Genomic DNA, 18,812 nt, shown 5'->3' with positions numbered 1-18,812 from the left:
TGGATAATTTGAAGTAGATGGCGAGGCAAGAGAGAGAAGCGATGAAAGACGGAGGGCGGGGAGAGAAGCAATGGGAAAAGGGCCAAGGTGGATCGTATACGGAAGAATAATCCAATCCTGAATGTTCCGGCGATCCTAGATATCTCGAATACAGTGAATCGCGTTTTAAGTCGCGGTATTATCCGGGAGGATGAATTATTCAGGAAAGACGATAGATACTGTTCTTGTTTCGAGATCGCTCTGATGGAACTCCTATATATCCTTTATGTGCGCCACTGATACCTGGAACACACAAGGAATGGCGATGAAGAAAACGATAATGCGACGCGTTATGTCGTTTTATTGTTCGGTACGATTTTCGATTGGCAAGCGATCGGACGGAAGAGAGACAGAAAGAAACGATTAAGTCTTCAATGGCGAGAATCCTTTTTCAGCGAATGTATATTTGTTCTCCGCGATCCTCTTGTCCTCGCGAAAAGCGCTTTACCGCCCGTTATCCCGTCTGTTCCGACGTAATCTCGATATTTTTCTAGAAAAATCGCGATCTCTCGACAAAAGCGACGTGACCGAACTCGTCCCGTTGCACAGGCCCGGTAACAGTATTACATGGTATTGCAATTGTCTTTCGATTTTTAGATGGATTATTATATTCGTTGGATTAACTCTTTCATTTTCAGCGTCCTATAAGAGACACATACTTTTCCCCTTCGTTTATAACACATATTTATTTTCCATTCATATTTAGTTTCAACAATAATTGTATCTCGACTAAAATATTAATTGAAATTTTATTATTTAGTTCATTTATTCTTAATTGTATTTTATTTTTCATAACTTGATATAATTTTATCTTGCGTTTTCTTATAATTTACCTTTTTCAAAAGAAAAAAGAAGTTTTTTTACAACATACTGATATCTATCTCTAGCATGTGCGGTCTTAACTTTTGATGTAATATTATTTTTATTGTAAGCGGATTGGATGGGAGATCCGAGCGAATCGACTTCTATCTCTTTTTCTCTCCCTCTATCTTTCTCTTGACAATATGACAATTCGATCGTTAGTAAAAAGATTTACCAGGTTGCAATGTGTCTTTTGTCTCGTAGGATCAGCTTCGCGAACGATCTCTATCGTTCTCTCATTCGATCGAGACTGAAACGAGCGTTCGAGCCTCCTGGAGTATCCAGCTCGCGATCAATCATTGATATGAATCAGTACCGATATGTACAATACTGCCGGTATTCTTTCCAGTTATTTATTATACGTCGAAATTTAATGGCTCCGCCACGCATTCGATGCAGTTTCAAAGAGTAAATTCGCCGTTATCGATCTCCCCGTCGACGTGCCGCTTCGATCGACGTTGTTACCGATAGGAACGACGCGACGCGCGCGAACGTTACCGAGAAGAATTATAGAATGCTTTTGTCAGCGGGTTCTATTCATAATGCCATTCACGCCCGCGTGCGCATACTATGAAATTTATTAAAAAAAAAGTACAAAAAAAAACATTCCTCCGGCCAGAACTCATTAATCAGACCGATGGACATTTTATACGACCGGTGAATAATTCAGGCCATTACCGTCAGCACATTTTAAACGTTCCGCAAATAAATGCTGGAAATTCTACGAATTCCGGAAATTTCACTGAAAGTTTGTACGCGGCCGGACATTTTCCGGTGCAAGTGTGCGTCCTGCAAGAGTATCATGTCGAAATTCACGCAAGTTTTCAGCTATCAGTCATTTTACGAGGGTGGATATTTGACGAGACGACGTAAAACCGCATAACGATCGTAATAATGCTCTGATAATTATCAAGAGCCCGCCGTTGAATGGACCGCGCGCATAAAATGGCACGCGGTGTCAAACACACGCGAAACATCCGGTAGATCATCTTTTGAGTGCCGCGATTAATAGAGCGGAAGAAACAGTTGGATCAATGTGTGTAAATCCCCGTTACACGTAAATCCCCCGAACGATAAATTTTTCTTCGTTACAGTCTCGTTAATAAATGCAGCTTGATACAGTATCAGACGGAAAGTTATGCGCCGCCGAAAACGATAAATAACTCACGCTCGATACGTCTATTTGCCGTTCCGCAAATGAACAGCGCTGTTTTTCGAACACGGTGAAAGTAAATCGACAGCTTCCGAAATACGTCACGAAATATCTCTCTCCCCGCTCAGCATGACATGGCGGAGCAAACACTGATTTTTCTCTTTCCCCGGGATAATCCATTTCTGCCTCGCGGCGTCTCAATCTGGACGCGATAAGTAGCGAAGTATTGCGAAATGGATTTTCCTGACGAATCCGTCTAATGGCAGAAGATGCATAGCTCCTACCACTATATATAAATAAATATATATATATATATATATATATATATATATATGTATATGTATTCCGTGTCTGCAGATTCCTCTAATTAATATCATTAAGTGATTAGCGCCGGAACAATAGGAACTTAACAATGGGAGTGCATCGTTGTCGTCCATCGCCCACCTCTTCCCCCCTTTTTCTCTCGTCTAGTTCTCTCGCATACTTTACAGACTTTTAAACGACTCTTTTCTTGTCTCTTTCAAAACACAATGAAGCTACTTCGCTCTGATTACGCCTTTCTGCGCCCTGCATCTGTTTTATCTAAAGTTTAAAATATTATATCTTATCTCACAAGATCACTGATATGTAATCGGATATTAAATGACCGAATTTCAGATCGCACTGCGTTCAATTATGTATTTTATTTTAATATGTAAATTTACGGGCGTTTCTGAAAAGAAGGGAAGGGGAAAAGTTTCATATAAAAATTTCATAACTTTCTATCTTCGACCTAGATTTTTATTATCGGTAGATTATCATGTGTATGCGTGTGTACATGTGTGTATGTATATATGAAGAGAAGGAATCGCATGTTGTATATTTAAAATTTGTTACACGCGATACACCATCTGCATCGGTGCATGTTTGCATACATCCCACCGATATTATAAAAATTTTAACTTATTTTCTAACGTATATTCACGATTCCTGCCGACTAACCCGTCATTACCGACTTCTATGCATTTTTTTCTTAAACTTTAGCCTTTCGCTCCCAAAGTATTCAGGCGTCGGGTTAAGAGGATTCATGAAAAATGCAATTTTTTACTGAATATTTTGACTCATATCGGAGTGTCGATGGTTCAGAAGCTAGTTTGACGCGAGATCTATGCAGTAAAAAAAATATTTAAATTCATCGGATTTAAATGATGAGTTGATTTATATAAATAAATGCGTCATCGGAAACGTGATAGTGACTGAGCGGAAACTCGGACGAGATAGACGATTTATTTTGCAGTAGAAAAGGAAAAAATACACACATACACACACACACATACTGGTTATACTTATACATTTTTTTATGGCCTAGTTCTCGTATATTGCGCGCATAACTGCAGAATATGTTACGAATTGCTACAGCTGTTATCTTTCAACAATAAAATATAACTGGATATAAATTTGCTAGGCTAAAAATTAATATATTTTAATAAATTTTTTTTCCGTCACATACAACATATTATAGTTTGCTCTTTCATGGCCATCCAGTATTTCGCTTAAAATATCCTTGACTCGTCTTATGCTTTGCTCCATTAAATTTTGCAACCGTGCAACATTCATTTTCAATTTATTTTTATACTGATATACACGCGCGCATTTACGGAATTGCGATTCTTTCTGTCCTCTTTTTTACGTTGCGTATGTGCCATTAGTATTGCGCGGATATTTCGAAAAAGTTGGCGCAATGCAATGCACGTGCTCGACTTGAGAAGTATGACGAACCCTTGTGTTGAGTGCAAAAAGTTCTAATGAATGAGTTTTTTCTGCCCAACCGTCTCTTTCATTTTCCCTCGCGGGAGATTAAACACACTACCTATAGCTACGACGGACTAAAGTGAGAAGCAAAAAATGTGACATCTACTATTGTTTATGTCATTGAGATATTGATTGCTAATATGCAACAGTATATCGAGAGAGAATACACATTCCTATCATCGTTATTATTATTAAATTTTTCATTCTCAAGAGAATATTTTTCCTGAAATCTTGAATTTTAATATTTATCCATGAGCCAGCATGATTTATGCTCCTTATATATTCAACTTATGATTAATCTTTCATCTTATGATACATATATTTCAAGTTTTACATGAATAGCATATATTCGCTATGAAAAATAACCATAAAAATAGATATAATTGTAAGGAAATAAAAAAAGAGAAAGGAATTGATAGACTTTAATTCATAAAATCGACATTACACGGATATGCTTGTTACTTTTAATTCACGCAGATCTGTTCGCGTAATTATTCCAATTTAAGGTAACGCCATTTTTACTATATGAAACACTTGTATGCCGCACAGTGCCATTTAATACACCTTGCACCTTCTGCAAAATATGTCGCAGCGCATCTGCATTTAATTCTCGGCGTCGAGGATATTAGGCGTGCGCGTTACAGTGGAAAAAGATTTTCCTCCTCTTATTCAGAGAGAATGCGTCGTAAAGCATATGCGAAAAATTTTTCAGATAACTTTTATTCGATAAGGATGAGAGATTCATTTTAATAAAAATCATAAAAGACAAAATGTGCGAAAATAATATTATCTTTTTTATTTATTTATTTAAATAAATAAATTTTTGTTCTCGCGCTTTTTTATTTTTTCGTTATTCCATGACTTTCAAACGAGTCATAAAGAACGAAAAATGTAGTCTTGTTACTGTTTGTTTCCTTGAAATGCTGACAAACGCAGATCGTATGACGACAAAGGCATAAACGGAAGTCAGCGTGTAAAACTAGTCGTAGGTGCGAAATGCGGGCTTTACGAGCGAGATCTGCGTCCAACGACAGAGCAAGAGGGATGGAGGGGGACGGTTCGTGTCGTGGTCACGATGATGGATCAAATAAACGGGCATTTCCATAGCGATTCTGTGTCCAACATAAACACTATCGTTTATCATTCGCGTGCTGCGCCAGCCACTTTCATCTCTATTTCATTTCGCGGTGTCGAGGATCACCGTTTTCAAACAAGATTTATCAGGGAGGACGGAAAAGTTCCTTTCGAGGGATACGAATTAATTTTTCGAAAATAAAGTCGTCTCTTTGTTTGTTATAACATAGATCATATTTAAAAAAAAATGTATATAGTAGTATAAAGTATAAAAATGATATTAATATTAATTGCTCATAAAAATTGTCTCGAAACAATTACTTTAGGAAGAAAGTGTTTAGAATTAATTACATTTTTATTATTAATTCTAAAAATTTATATTAATAATAAATTATATCATTTATTAAGAAAGAGAAAGAAAAATTCCGAAGTATTCCTTTGCGTTTTTCTCTGTCTCGTGTATTTCGATTTTTCTTTTCTCGTGTTCGCACAATGATTGACGAATACTCGATCGGCAGAAAGCGCTGACGCAGTATGTCAATAAGGACGCAGGAAGCCAGTGCGCGAGGATACGCGTAGGAAGAGGAATACTTTACGAGCGAGGTCTACCATGAATGACAATCGCTAAGGTAAGCCTGATCTGACCGAGAGGGCAAAGGGTAAAGAACGCCGAGGAGAGGAAGTGGAAGCTCATAAAGGATGATCAGCTCGTAAAGCTGATCACTCTTCGATAACTCCAGAGAACTACGATGGCGGACTTCCATCACTTTCCTTTGCTATCGGCTTTATCTTCGCGGTACAACAGGTTAGTCAGAAAATAAGCAAGGCCGTAACCCTGTGAAACTCGCGCCATCCGTCCTGTTGAAAGAATCTCGACATTCGCGAGACATCTTCTCCGGGTCAATCGACATGAACGAGTATCTTTACGAATAGCTACTATTGTCATTGTATGATAAGAGCGATATCCACGTATTATCATGTTCTTCTTCAAGTAGAGGATCATGAAAGTAGAGGATCACCGTCCGGATGGAAGAGATTGAACGAACATACACGATTCGTTTCTTTCTCACTTAATTCTCATTTAAAATGATCGTCGGATAAAAAGCCGGTAGATATTAGAAAGCGGTGGCGACGCGAGGTAACCGGAAATACGCGAGCGCTTAAAACCGCCGAGTCACGTTCCCGTACGGGGAATTAAATAATGCCTTAGCGCGGTTAGTTCGTAGAAAAATGTGCGGCACGTTCGCAATTTTATCTCCTGATTTGTTTACTTACGTTTATTCTCCTATTCCTCCCGGGAGAGAACGTGAATTTATTCAGAAAGACGGGGGAAGGATGAGCGCGGGGGAATAGTAACGCAAGCTAGAGTGTCGGCGGGAGGGTAGAGGGCTTCGAAGGGCGGAGGGAACGGTGTTAGTCACGAGTTGGAGAAGCAGCCGAAGGCAGAGCGCGCCTTTTGCTCCATTTTTAAAATTCTTACGATCTCCTTCGATACTCCTCCGCGCGGATGAAAGGTCACGTAAACGACAGAGGGAAAGGGCAATTTTCCCATCCTTCCCGTTCCCTCTCTTTTCCACCCTCTGCCTCCCTCTCCTACATTCGTTATCTTTCTTTACGGAGTCATGGAATGTACACATATCAGGCGTATGCAGACGTTTGTCAGACCATCTCCGTTTTTATCACTTCGTTTTATCGCGTCGTTATCCCCACGTTGGTCTTCGCCTCGATCGTTTCAACTTTTGCGAAATATAAATCGCTACATGATTCGATTAATTGCTTCGTTTTAACCTGCGTCGCCTTTTATTAATGCAAAATGCTCCGTAATTCATATCGCGCTTATAATGCGAAATTAAATTGTTATCACGGTCTGTTTATTACGATTTAACGTATAATTATTTTATTCGCTCCATATAAATTCTGATTAAAACGTAATTATTATTGTAATATTGACTTCCTTGATCATCAAACGTGTCACGTCAGTTATTACATGAATGTATCTAATTACATATGAATGCATTTAAGTATCATTCACTTTTAGTAATATTGCAAAAAGGCATTTTCGACACCTTTTCTCAGCTTGCCTAATGAAATTCTTGCAATTTAGCAATTCCCCGCCCTAAGATGACGCTATCGCACTACGTTTCGTCTACCCTTCTCGCTCCTCGTGTAAGCTATGTCTGCATAACGCTCGTTAAGGTCAACGACCCGTTTCTCTCTTCGCTGAACGCCATGAAGGTGCTCGGCGTGTTGCGAGTAATTGCTGTTGCAGTTGCAACGCCGGCGCCGGCGTGAATGCAGTAAACTCGCTTGAAATTACATCAACGCGAGATTCTCTTCGGGGTCGGCAAGTTTCGCCGGATGGGTCGCGACGCGATGCAACGCGGTGCATCGCGTTTGCCTAACCGTTTTGTATCCCTGCAAAATCATCATCGTGGCCGGCGGGACGACGAAGTTTCGCGGCACGAATCGCGAGACACCTGTGACCCGGACGATGTTGCAAACTTCGTCGGCTCAAGGTCGTAGCTCCTGGGATCGACGCCGATCCCTGCCGGGCATAAGTGGTCCCTGCCGGGTTCCCCAGGCTCTTGCCAGGGATCACACATCGAACTTATGAGCTTGTTATTTTAGGATTTGAAGTTTGCAAAAATATTTTGACGCTGTTCAATCGTTAAAAATATTGTGATTCGTCGACTATCGATCGAGTCATCTCGTAACGTGAGAGTGACATTTGTAGTAGCAAGAGGCAACCGCCGCGGAAACATTTATGCAGATAGTCGTCGATTTCCCAACTGGTGTAACACTCTAAAGGAACGTACGCATGCGCATTTCTGATTCACGAATCCGCCGATATACATAATTCATGCACGCGTATGCGTCTGCGAAATCTTACGCGTATCTCTCTTTCTTTCTCTTTCTCCGAGTACATCCCTTGGATCGATTCATTGAAATGCATGATTAATCTCTTGCCGCTAGATATCTTTTTTTGAAACATTTTCATCAGGAAAACACGTGCAAGGTATTCATGATATTATTGTTTATTAACAATGTATCGCAAAATTTATACGTATAATTATAGTAAATAAAAGCACGATGTGGATAAATTATTTTACGTTATATTTACTTTATTTAAAACTTAATAACGCATACCACCGAACGAATCCTGCAACCATACAATTGAAGATTACTATCGCGCTACAGAGCAATTGGATCGCGCGTGTTGCAGAAGAGACTGCAACCCCGAGGATTTAGTAGAATTAAGAATAACATCATTAGGGGCTAGAAGGGGCTCGACGGTTTGTGCAACATTTCAGTCGAAAACGTTCGTTCGCCAAGTCTAATTACGTGTTGCATTGCGCGCAGCAGCTGTACGGCACATTCCGAGATGCAATTTCTGCAAGTTGACCATGTAACAGGTAACTCATTTCGCCGCGATAGAATCGTATAATTAACTGTAAAACATTACTTTCGTAACAGTAATGCGTTTTGCAAATGTGAGCTGCGCAATGTGAATTGAATTGTTCTTGAGAAAGAAGCGCAAATGCGTAAGCAAAGGAAGGCATTTAGAATATATTTTATATGTAAAATAAAGAGAGAGAGAGAGATTTTATCCTGTAAAATCTATCGATATCGAATAAAATGATTGGAAAAAGCGCGGCATCGCTTCGCTAAATACACGAAATCAACATCCGGATATCGATCTCTCAGGCTGCGTTACGTTGTATCGGGTTACTTCGGCGCAGTTCCGGCAACATAACTCGAATAGAAGGATATCCGCAAACATCCTGTGGGGAATCGTATTCGAAAGGAACATATCGCCGTTGCCGTAGCCCGATGATATGCCCCAGGCATGCATACGTTCCATCAGCCACGGCGCATATCTCGACGCATTTCGCGCATGGCTGATCAGCGCAATAGATAATTTATCCGCAATATATCGGAGCCGCGAACTCGGATGCTGTAACTCGGATGACGCTCGAGCACAAATCGGTTTATAAGGGAGCGATGAGAAAATGGCCGTTTAATCGAAGATTGTGGTATGAAAAAATTTAGACGCGAGAAATTTAGAGAAGAAACAATATTTAAACTACTCTTACTACAGTAAGACTGATTTAATAATTGATATCTAATAATTTTATTAGAGCGTGCTTTGTCTCGCATGTTATCTTTATATTTGCTGGAATAATGAAATAATGTAGTGATTGCGCGACATACGATGTTGCAAATTACTGCGAATGTTTTGGAATATAAGATTTTAAAAATTTTATCGTTTTATTTTTGCATAGCTTCGATTGAAATTGCAAAGTTTACAAAGGGTAAGCGCGAAGAATTTGGTCGTATCTCACGTTGCGTTCGGTGCCATTTCTGCAACGCGAATAATCGTGACAATGTTGCTGAAACAGAGAGCGATTGCGCGATATTCCTGAAACGGAGTTATGTGTCCGTTTGTGTATATATACGTGGCATCTACGGTGCATCTACGGTACATCTCACGCATAGCCGATCGATACCACGGATATTCCTCGAGGCACATTGTAATTTGAACATTCGGTCTAGTACTATTTGCGACATAATGTAAGAAAAGGCAAACCAGATGAATAATCTCGTATTTGAATCGTTAAAAACGTCTATTATCGTATAAAAATAGCCAACTGCTGCATCTTACTCACAATCAATCAAATCAATCGTCTCATTGTATGTAGGTGTTCGCATGTTATAAATGCCACTTTTAATCATTATTATATAATTTTTTTACATACAAAATGGATTTCTTCATATAAAATTAATAATAAAATAAAAACAGAAATAATATACATAAATACAATTTGAATTAAACAGACTCTCGATTTTTAATAAATGAAATTTTCTATTTAATTTTGTAAAATAAAATCTAAAAAGAGAGAGGATTACAATATTTCACGAAACATGTATTTTGAAACGCATACAAATATTTCAGACTGAACAGAGTTCTTCCGGGCTCTAATTTTAAAAAAATTATTTTTTTTCTCAAGAAAACCTTGGATATATATAGTTTTATATATACACATATCATATTTAACACATATCCTGTCTTTTTAAAGATTAGATTTATTATTTTAGATTAATTAATTAATTATTTATTTAAATAAAAATATAAACATTTAGCAATTTCTTAACGGTTCTTTCTCTCAAGTGTATTAGTTAATTTCTAGCGATTTAATTTATATACATACTTATATTTAATATACACGTATATACATATACACATACACATATATATACATATTCGATATACGATTAATGAATATTTTTTTTATAAAATAATATATAAATGTATCAGTATATATCTTGTACTATATATGTGTGTGTGTATGTGTGTGTGTGTGCGCACGTGTGCGCGCACGTGTGTATATATAAAATAAAAATATCATAAAATAAAAATTTATATAAAAAAATAAAAATTTATTTAACTCACCGATACGATGTACGAATGACAGAATTGTAGAGAGTACACACTGCTGAACTATAAAAAAAATCAAATATATTCGAATTACAAGAGAGTTTTATAATAATTGATATTCTAAAATTATTGCGCGCAATATATCACTTTTTTTATTTGGTCTTTAAATAGGTACTTAAGAAAAAATTATATAATTTTTGAAAAAATAAATTTAATTCTTATAGAAATAATCTAGATCATTTTATACATGAATCTTAAACATATACACACAACATTGAAACATATAATAAATCTAATCTAATCTATAATTTTAAATATTTTATTACAAATATTTTATATATTTCAAGACGTATATATATTTAAGATATCAAATATTTTACACGCAGTATATATTATACAATAATAAAAAATACATCACACAGAGCAATTATATTTCATAATGAAAATAAATTGAATAAATTATTCACCTTATATTCGCTCTGCCCGATGCCTCCACGGGCCTCCTTCTGCTTCCTTATTCATGGCACTTTAATGCTTCTTCATGGCACTCGCGATAATATCGATCTTACACACGCACTAGCAAAAAAACGATCGGCACTACTTTGCACGACACTCCCGATGATTAATCATACGCGACGCATATTTTATAATGCTCTGCGACGAAAGAATGTGAAAAAATTGCATAACGTTACGAGCTTGCGTAGCGCATCTAATTAACCTTAAAATTGCGCGGCTAAATTAAGCGTAATTTATCGCGGTTATATTATATTTGTTAATAAGAAATAGTATTATACTGTAAGAATTTTGAATCCGCGCTGTAGGAAACGGCAGCGAATTGATTGACGGGCTATCTATCTCCGTTTATTCACCCCCACCATCGATCTACAAACTGGAGCCGTTCGAGCGCCGATAACCGATCGGAGATCATTCGCTATCCGAAAGTCTTCTTGTATACATACATGCGAATTAGAAAAGCTTGAATTGTGTCCAAACTTTGTACAGGCTTCTTGCCTTTGTTCGCGTAGTTCCGATACTTGAGCCTACGGCTTCGTCTATCGCTGATTATTTATTCGCGGCCGTAAATTATTAGTCAAGCGATAACTTTGTATAATTTAAATAAATTTAACAACAGTGTTACTATTAATTAAAATATTAAGAAGAAGGTACACTACTTTGATTTCGAGACCTATTCTTTTCCTGACAAAATAGAGAATATCTTACAATACGATTATCTCATATAAAATACACGTCGCAATATTACACACACACGTATATCACTTATAGAGAATAAATCAATCGCGCAAATTAATTATATAATGATCTTTCGATATACGCACTTGTCGCGGACTTGTTTCGGAATGTAAATATGACTGAGCGTCTCGCGCCGCTGCCTGTCTTCCCCCTCGTCACCGCGAATCAAGGATATAAACAATACCGAGCTACGTGTCGGTCGACTCTCCCCTCTCTCTTACCACCGCGAAATATTCAATGTATACTTTAGAATAAATTCTTCGCCGAATATTTTGCTCCTCGAATTTCAAATTAATTGTCAGTGAACAATTAATACATAGATAGGGTTACTTGAATCTCTCAATCCGACGACTCGCACGTTACTTCTCGGCTCAATCCGGAAATGACAGGCAGAGTATATTTAAATCGGTGAAAATCTCAAAATGCGATGCGAAGCACGTTTGAATCCAAATATCATTATTTCGATGAAATTATAATTTATAATTCCTATCCTCTGTCGCCCACGTCGTGATTCTTATTTGAAACATAAATTGAAATACTTGCCTTGATAAATATTGACACAGCTATTTTGTACGATTTATACATTTTAATGAAAAATTGAAGGGGATAGAAATTATTGTATTTTATTATTATAATTGTTTCTTTAATGTTTGGATTTACACAAGTATACCTCGTAATGTTTAAAATTTTTCGCTGATTAATTCGTTCGTGATTCTCGAATTAAAATTATTACGCGCGATAAAATCGTAAAATTAAGTGATTCGAGCGAGAAATGACGTGATTGAAACGTCAACCGTTTATTAATAATTAATGAAAAACTTAAAGAACAAAACACTTTGCATTTTTTTAATTTGTAGCGTGTTAAATATTTCATGCGATGACGACGAATTAATTCACACACGATATTCGACGCGACGTAAACAGTGAAGTTATACGTTTGTTTACCAGGCGTGGTAACCTTGTCGCGCGGTGAGGCTCCAGTATCATACAAGTAGTGACACGACGTGTTTCATGTTGCTCAGTATTATTTTCCGAGACGCGATCGGCAGTATCGAGAGATCGTTATAATTAATATTATAATTAATAAAGTTAACTCACGCGCGATTGATTTAAACTCTATAAACGATATAAATGTGTGTGTATGTGTCGTGAAATAGTAATCGTTCTTAAATGAAAGCGTATACATTATTTCGCGGCGAGTCGAGTTTGCTGGACTTTTCGTGCAGGTTATGTATGTTCGGTCAGTTTATTCTCGCTATACAAGCTCGTAACGTTACGTGATTTTTTCGCGTCCTTTCGTCGCAGTATATTATAAAATATGCGTCGCACACGATTAATTATCGGGAGTGTCGTGCAAAGTAGTACCGAGTGTTCGTTTTTTCCTGTTAGTGCGTGCGTAAAATCGATATTTCCGCGAGTGCCATGAAGAAGCATCAAAGTGCCATGAATAAAGGAACAACAGGAGGCCCGGGGAGGCATCGGCGGAGCAAATATAAGGTGAATAATACATAGTTAATTTATTAGTTATTAATTGTGAAATTAATTGTTCCGTGCGATGCATTTTATATTATTGTATAATATATAATGCATGCAAAATATATTCTAGATTTTAAATATGTATATCTTGAAATATACATGTATATACGTTAGAATAAAACGTTAAAAATTATAAATACATGTAAAATATCCTAAATTTTAAATATGTATATCTTAAAATGTATATATTGCTTAATATAAATATGTACATGTTTTAATATATATGTATATATGTTTAAAATCTAGTACATTTTTTACACATCTATAGTTTTTATCTATAGTTTTATTTTATTATAAACATTTTAAAATGTATATATATATGTATATATATATAATATTTTAACGTTGTATTTAAGATTTATATACAATTAGAGAGTATTGATATAAAAATTAGAATCTTTTATTTTTTATATTTTATTATATTTTAGAAAAGTCTGCATTGAAATTTTTTTCGAAAATTTTACCTAATTTTTTTAATACATATCAATTTAAAGAATAAATAAAAAAATTAAATATCCGCAATAATGTCTGAAACATTAATTAATTTGAACACTGTGTGTGCTTTATAATTTGAATATATTTATAATGTGTAACTATAACTCTACCTTGCGGCAAAATTAATTTTTATTGCATACATATATACATTTATATACAATGTGTACGATTATTTCCTCAAAATATAAAGATATGAAATTTTATAATAATGATGAAATATTCATCTCTCATGAAAATTACGTAAACAGGATGCAACTCAAAATTATTACATATCAAATTATTATACATAAAATCAAATTATTCGCGTATTATCATCTCGAGAGCGCACGTACACATTCTTCGGCACCCACTACACGTTCGCTGCGTAGCGCATTCCGTGTATCGATCGAACAGGATTAATCCATACGGCGGAATCTGTACCGATCTTGCGATAACTGTCGTTCATTAGCAGTTGGAACCGGAAGTTCGATGCTCGAGGCGGCGCATAATTCGAGCTTACCTCGTGCCGCGCGTCTTGCGTTGCCTCGCGACGTGCCATTTCGTGCACAAGTAGCGCCGATAACGCGAGTCGCAGAGACCAACAATGGCAATGCCTTCTCATGACGACAATCCGGGGATTGATCACGCACGATTAGCGTGGCGGTACGTTACGCACCATTTGCGTCGCGACATTACAACGTGCCAATTATTACGCGCTCGTTTTGCAGTACTATTATTACGACCTTCGCTTTCGGTCCGGAATTACTGGGCTTAACCTCCCGATAGGCCGATGATCGGGGCTCATCAGTAATATCTGGAATCTAGAACAGTATTTACCCGGTAAGCGGACTAAATCATGAATTGTATCTGTGAATGGACTTATCTCAAGTAATAATTGCGCACAAAGCGTGGAATGACATTATTTCATGTATTTATCAAATGATATTTAGCAATATTATTATTATATTCATTTAACAATGCAATATAATGCAAATTTTAATGAGTTATGATATGAAATATATTTCGCATGCGCGCACACAAGATAGGGGATGCATAAAGATAAAATATTAGTCGTGCCTTGAAAACATGTAAACTCGATATGACGAATATTTCTTTAAAAAGAAGAAAAAAAGGAGATTTATATCGACGATATAGAAAATTTAATTCACACAATACAGTGGAGGTTTCATTATATAATGTAGATCGGGAGAAAGCTCGTTATTGCATTCTTACAACGCATGTATGACGCACATCGCGATAAGAATAAAGTGTATAGTCTCCTTATGAATTACCTCTCGCGTGCTTTCTCGATTTCTTCGGCAACAACAAGAACAAGACCGTAGATAGATGCCACTTCGTCTCGAGAATCGATACCGCGATAAGATGACGGCACCGATAGAATATCGCTTTTGATAGATTAGTCGACCTCTGCCGTTCGATGCGCCTTTGTTACCCCACGCGATCTAACGAGACGTGCGTCTTTGAGCTCCGCAACGAAATGGTAGAAGCTCCGCTCGTTATCAACGAGATGAAATGGCTAATGCGATCGAAGGTAAATCGAGAAACGGGCGGCTCTTCTGATCACCTCCCGCGCGTAATAATGCCTTTTGAATCGGTCAGGAACTACATTATCGAGGAGACGCATAAGAAATGGACGTCATAATTGAAAGAGCAGATTCCTCTATACGCGAACTTTTTATTTATCGCGAACTTACTTGCGCAATGCCTTATCTATTTCGATATAATAGCTTTCGATGGACTTAACTGCGTCTTTGAAAAATGGCATCGCGACTTTATTATACTTTATTCAGGGGCGAATAGCGGCGCGATTTTCCGTGGAATGACTACTCGCGCGAGCTAATCCGTCGTTTTCAATCGAGAGATTCGCAACGGGAACACGTGAATAAGTATATAATAAGGTGGAGAGACGGAGAAGCCTCTCTCGTATCCCCGTCTCATAAATTGCTGCTTATCTCGCGCAACGTGATCCACATAGGGCCATTATCATGCTAATTCACGATTACCTGACCTCCCTTCGCGCGCACCTCCGACCTTGCCGTTACTATCTACCTGCAACTGGTTATGTTAAATTGGAATTGATGCCACAACCATGATTCAGGTCGACTACGATGATGACGTGCCATTGACACTCTCAAATTCAACATTTAATTGAACACGTGGGCGCGTTTCTATCTATTATTAATTAGATACATGAATATGCGTGTACGCGTGACGTAGTTTGAATATTTTTTTTTAGAATCAGCTTGTTAATCTCACATAATTATATCACCAGTGCTGTTCATATCACATTAATTTTTTCCTTTTATATTCGCTTTACATAATATGAAATTTAAATAATTTTTCTAGCGGTTTTTTGAACGTGTACAGAAAATAATTGTTGCATGAATATACTCGAAAAACACTCTAATTTTTCCTTATTTTTCTCGTTTAACTCTTTTATGATGATGAAAAGAGTTTTTTAGATGTAAAAAAAAAGAAGAAAAATCGTACAGAAAAGTTATTTAAACACTAAATTTGAATGTTTATTACGCGTATAATCTTTTCTTAAAAGTGTGTTACCGCTACTAATCAGTGCCCCGCAAGGATCTTATAAATTTTTATGCACTAAAAAATCGCTAATTTAAGAATTAAAAAGAAGAAAAAAGTTCCTATAAATTTCCAAAGCTGCATTAATATTTCTGATATCATAAAGAGATATAATTTATGAAAATGTGTTCTTTTTAATGAGTAAGGATTTTTGACACGAGGAGGAGATTAAATAAAAATTCAACGCGCACTTCAAAGCTGTCGAGATATAAAGCGGTTAATCAAGATGCGAAAGCATGGTTACTCCCATATTCTTACGTCGTATTCTTACGTTACCGACACATTCGACGGTAATTAAGTGGATAATTAATATAGTTGCGCTCCCTCTACGTTCCGAAAATCTAGGATTCTCGTAAAGTCGCAAAAATATCGCAATTAGCCCGTTGAGGCAACATCGCATTGTTTCAACGAAGCGAAAGTATACGATCGGAATCGAGTCAACTGGAAAAAACTCGGGGCAATTTTCAACATTTGTTTTGTACATGGCTGTTTTGCGCGCGAGCTAATTCCTTTAATTGATTAATAAATATTTTCGCTACAAAATCTTCTATTATCCGCCTATTCCGCTACAAAAACTTCTCATTTCTCTTCAGTTATGCTGTTATCAAAGTATTATTTCCAAACAAAAATTGTTATTGGAAATACGTTTGTTTTTATCTCGTTTATTTTATCTTCATATATAAACATGTCTGTGTATGATACAAGAGAATATATTATATTATATGCATCTTTCTTGTATTTATGTATCTTTTCTTGCATTATGATGCACACGAAATTTTGTAGTAGCGTAATCACTAAAACATACGTTGCATGTAATTTCACTGCTCACTATAAATTCTAACTAGCCCCGAACTATGCGTGTCATTGATTATTAATTAATTACATAATTGTTAAAATTGTTGAATTTATCGATATCCAACGGAGCGCGATCCACGCGTATAATGTGCGGTCGACCGACCGATACCAAATCAGCCTGACGATTTGTACGGGGTTCCTCGTGCATAGTATTGATTCATGCATCGGTTGAAATTACATGGGCATCATGACACGAGATAATGGAAAATGAGATATTATTCACGCATCTGCGTATGTATAATCCTCGAAGATGATCGCGCGAGACACGAATATCGATTATTCGTTCGGGTCAACAGTCGGAATATCCGTTTCGCAAAATTTTTAAATTTTCCAGTTTTAGATGATAAGTACAAGATGTGTCAAAAGTCGCAATGAAATAAATATTTATTAAAAAATATTTATATGAAAATATTCTAGTCTATGTAGTTCCATTCGCGCGATAGACTAAAAGCCTTCATCTTCTTTTTCTTCCGTTTTATTTTAATTTCGAAAAAAAAGAAAATTGATTTAAATTTCATGACCTTTCTCTTGCGAGCTACAATTTGATGAGTAATATTTTTCTTAAGAAATAAATAAGAAAAGACGTATCTCTACAAAGTCGGATTCTTATTAGCGAGAATTCTCTCATTGCATCTGTTTAAATTGAGGAGATAAACGAAGCTGTTCTATTCGCGTGTTGCCATTTTAAGAATAATCATTTTTTATACGAATTACTATATTCTGATTGCAAAAATTACTTAGAACACGAATTCGCATCGAATTTCTTCTTTGCACAACAAATTTACTTCTTTTTTAAGTACAAATTTTTAACCGTAAATCATTAACAGTATATTTTGGCTGCTTTAAATATCGGACTCGTGCGAGAGATCTCTATGAGTGTCACCGGAAACGAAATGCATTGGTAAAAAATCGGCTAGGGAATTCTATGTTGACAATGAATTACGGAAAGCAGGCAATTTCGCGGGGACTCTGCGGGATCGGACCGACTTGCAACGCGGTTGGTAGACGAAGTACCGAGAGGAGGGAGGATCAGAACGGTAGTCGCAAAAAGTGCAGCCAGTGGGACGACAAATCAAATTTTCGCTCCGACTGCACGGAGCCGTGGGCCATTGTTGCTTTTTATATGCAAAGCAGGGTTAAATTATAGCAGGGGAAAGGAGGCGACAGTGGCGGCGGATCCTGCGGCCCGGGTCGGGACCATTGTGCTACTTGCTGACCGGAAGCATCATTGTACTACTACTGCCGTGAGAGTGGTAGCCACTATTTAAATGTATTTCGCTCGCCGTGTTTCAGCCATGGCGAATACGCGCGTTGCACTCTGGCGAAATACACTCGAGATGCTGCTCTTCTTCCTCTCGACTCGTCATAACATAACGGTAAATTATGAGAAGGATAGACAAGCAGAAAAAGAGAGAGAGAGAGAGAGAGGCAAATTTTTGTTTCAGGATCTATCATAAAAATAAAGAAAAATATATTTAGGATACATTAAACATTCGACTATTTAATTTTTTAAATTTTAAATAATTTGCAATCCACTTTCAAAGATTTATTTTTTATCGTATTTATTTTTTGCGTGATGTGTACATTTCTTTTTTATTATTTAAATACGTCGGAGGAATATTTATAAATATTATGCGTGTTCATGTTTTTCCGCCGCTGCTGTCGGAATGCCGCGTGCACTCTACCGAAATTGCAGCATAAGTGCATATTTCTATATATGACGCGCTGTAGTAG

The 18,812-nt window shown here is 36.9% G+C and overlaps 1 protein-coding gene and 1 long non-coding RNA gene across 4 annotated transcripts in view; both read left to right on the top strand.

Moving 5' to 3' along the window:
• Mib1 (E3 ubiquitin-protein ligase mind bomb 1) overlaps positions 1-18,812 on the top strand; it is a 338,292-nt gene that overhangs the window by 163,476 nt on the left and 156,004 nt on the right. The window lies entirely within an intron of this gene.
• LOC145962159 (uncharacterized) overlaps positions 12,642-18,812 on the top strand; it is a 139,300-nt gene continuing 133,129 nt past the window's right edge. For both annotated transcript variants that reach the window (XR_014435836.1, XR_014435837.1), the window contains exon 1: positions 12,642-13,103. This is a non-coding gene — a long non-coding RNA (uncharacterized LOC145962159). The remainder of the gene's footprint in view (positions 13,104-18,812) is intronic.

This window comes from Camponotus vicinus, unplaced genomic scaffold (genome assembly GCF_025532165.1).
Source record: "Camponotus vicinus isolate PSW18456_S1 unplaced genomic scaffold, iyCamVici1.0 SCAF_11, whole genome shotgun sequence".
Taxonomy (NCBI): domain Eukaryota; kingdom Metazoa; phylum Arthropoda; class Insecta; order Hymenoptera; family Formicidae; genus Camponotus; species Camponotus vicinus.
This window is presented reverse-complemented; position numbering and strand designations above follow the sequence as displayed.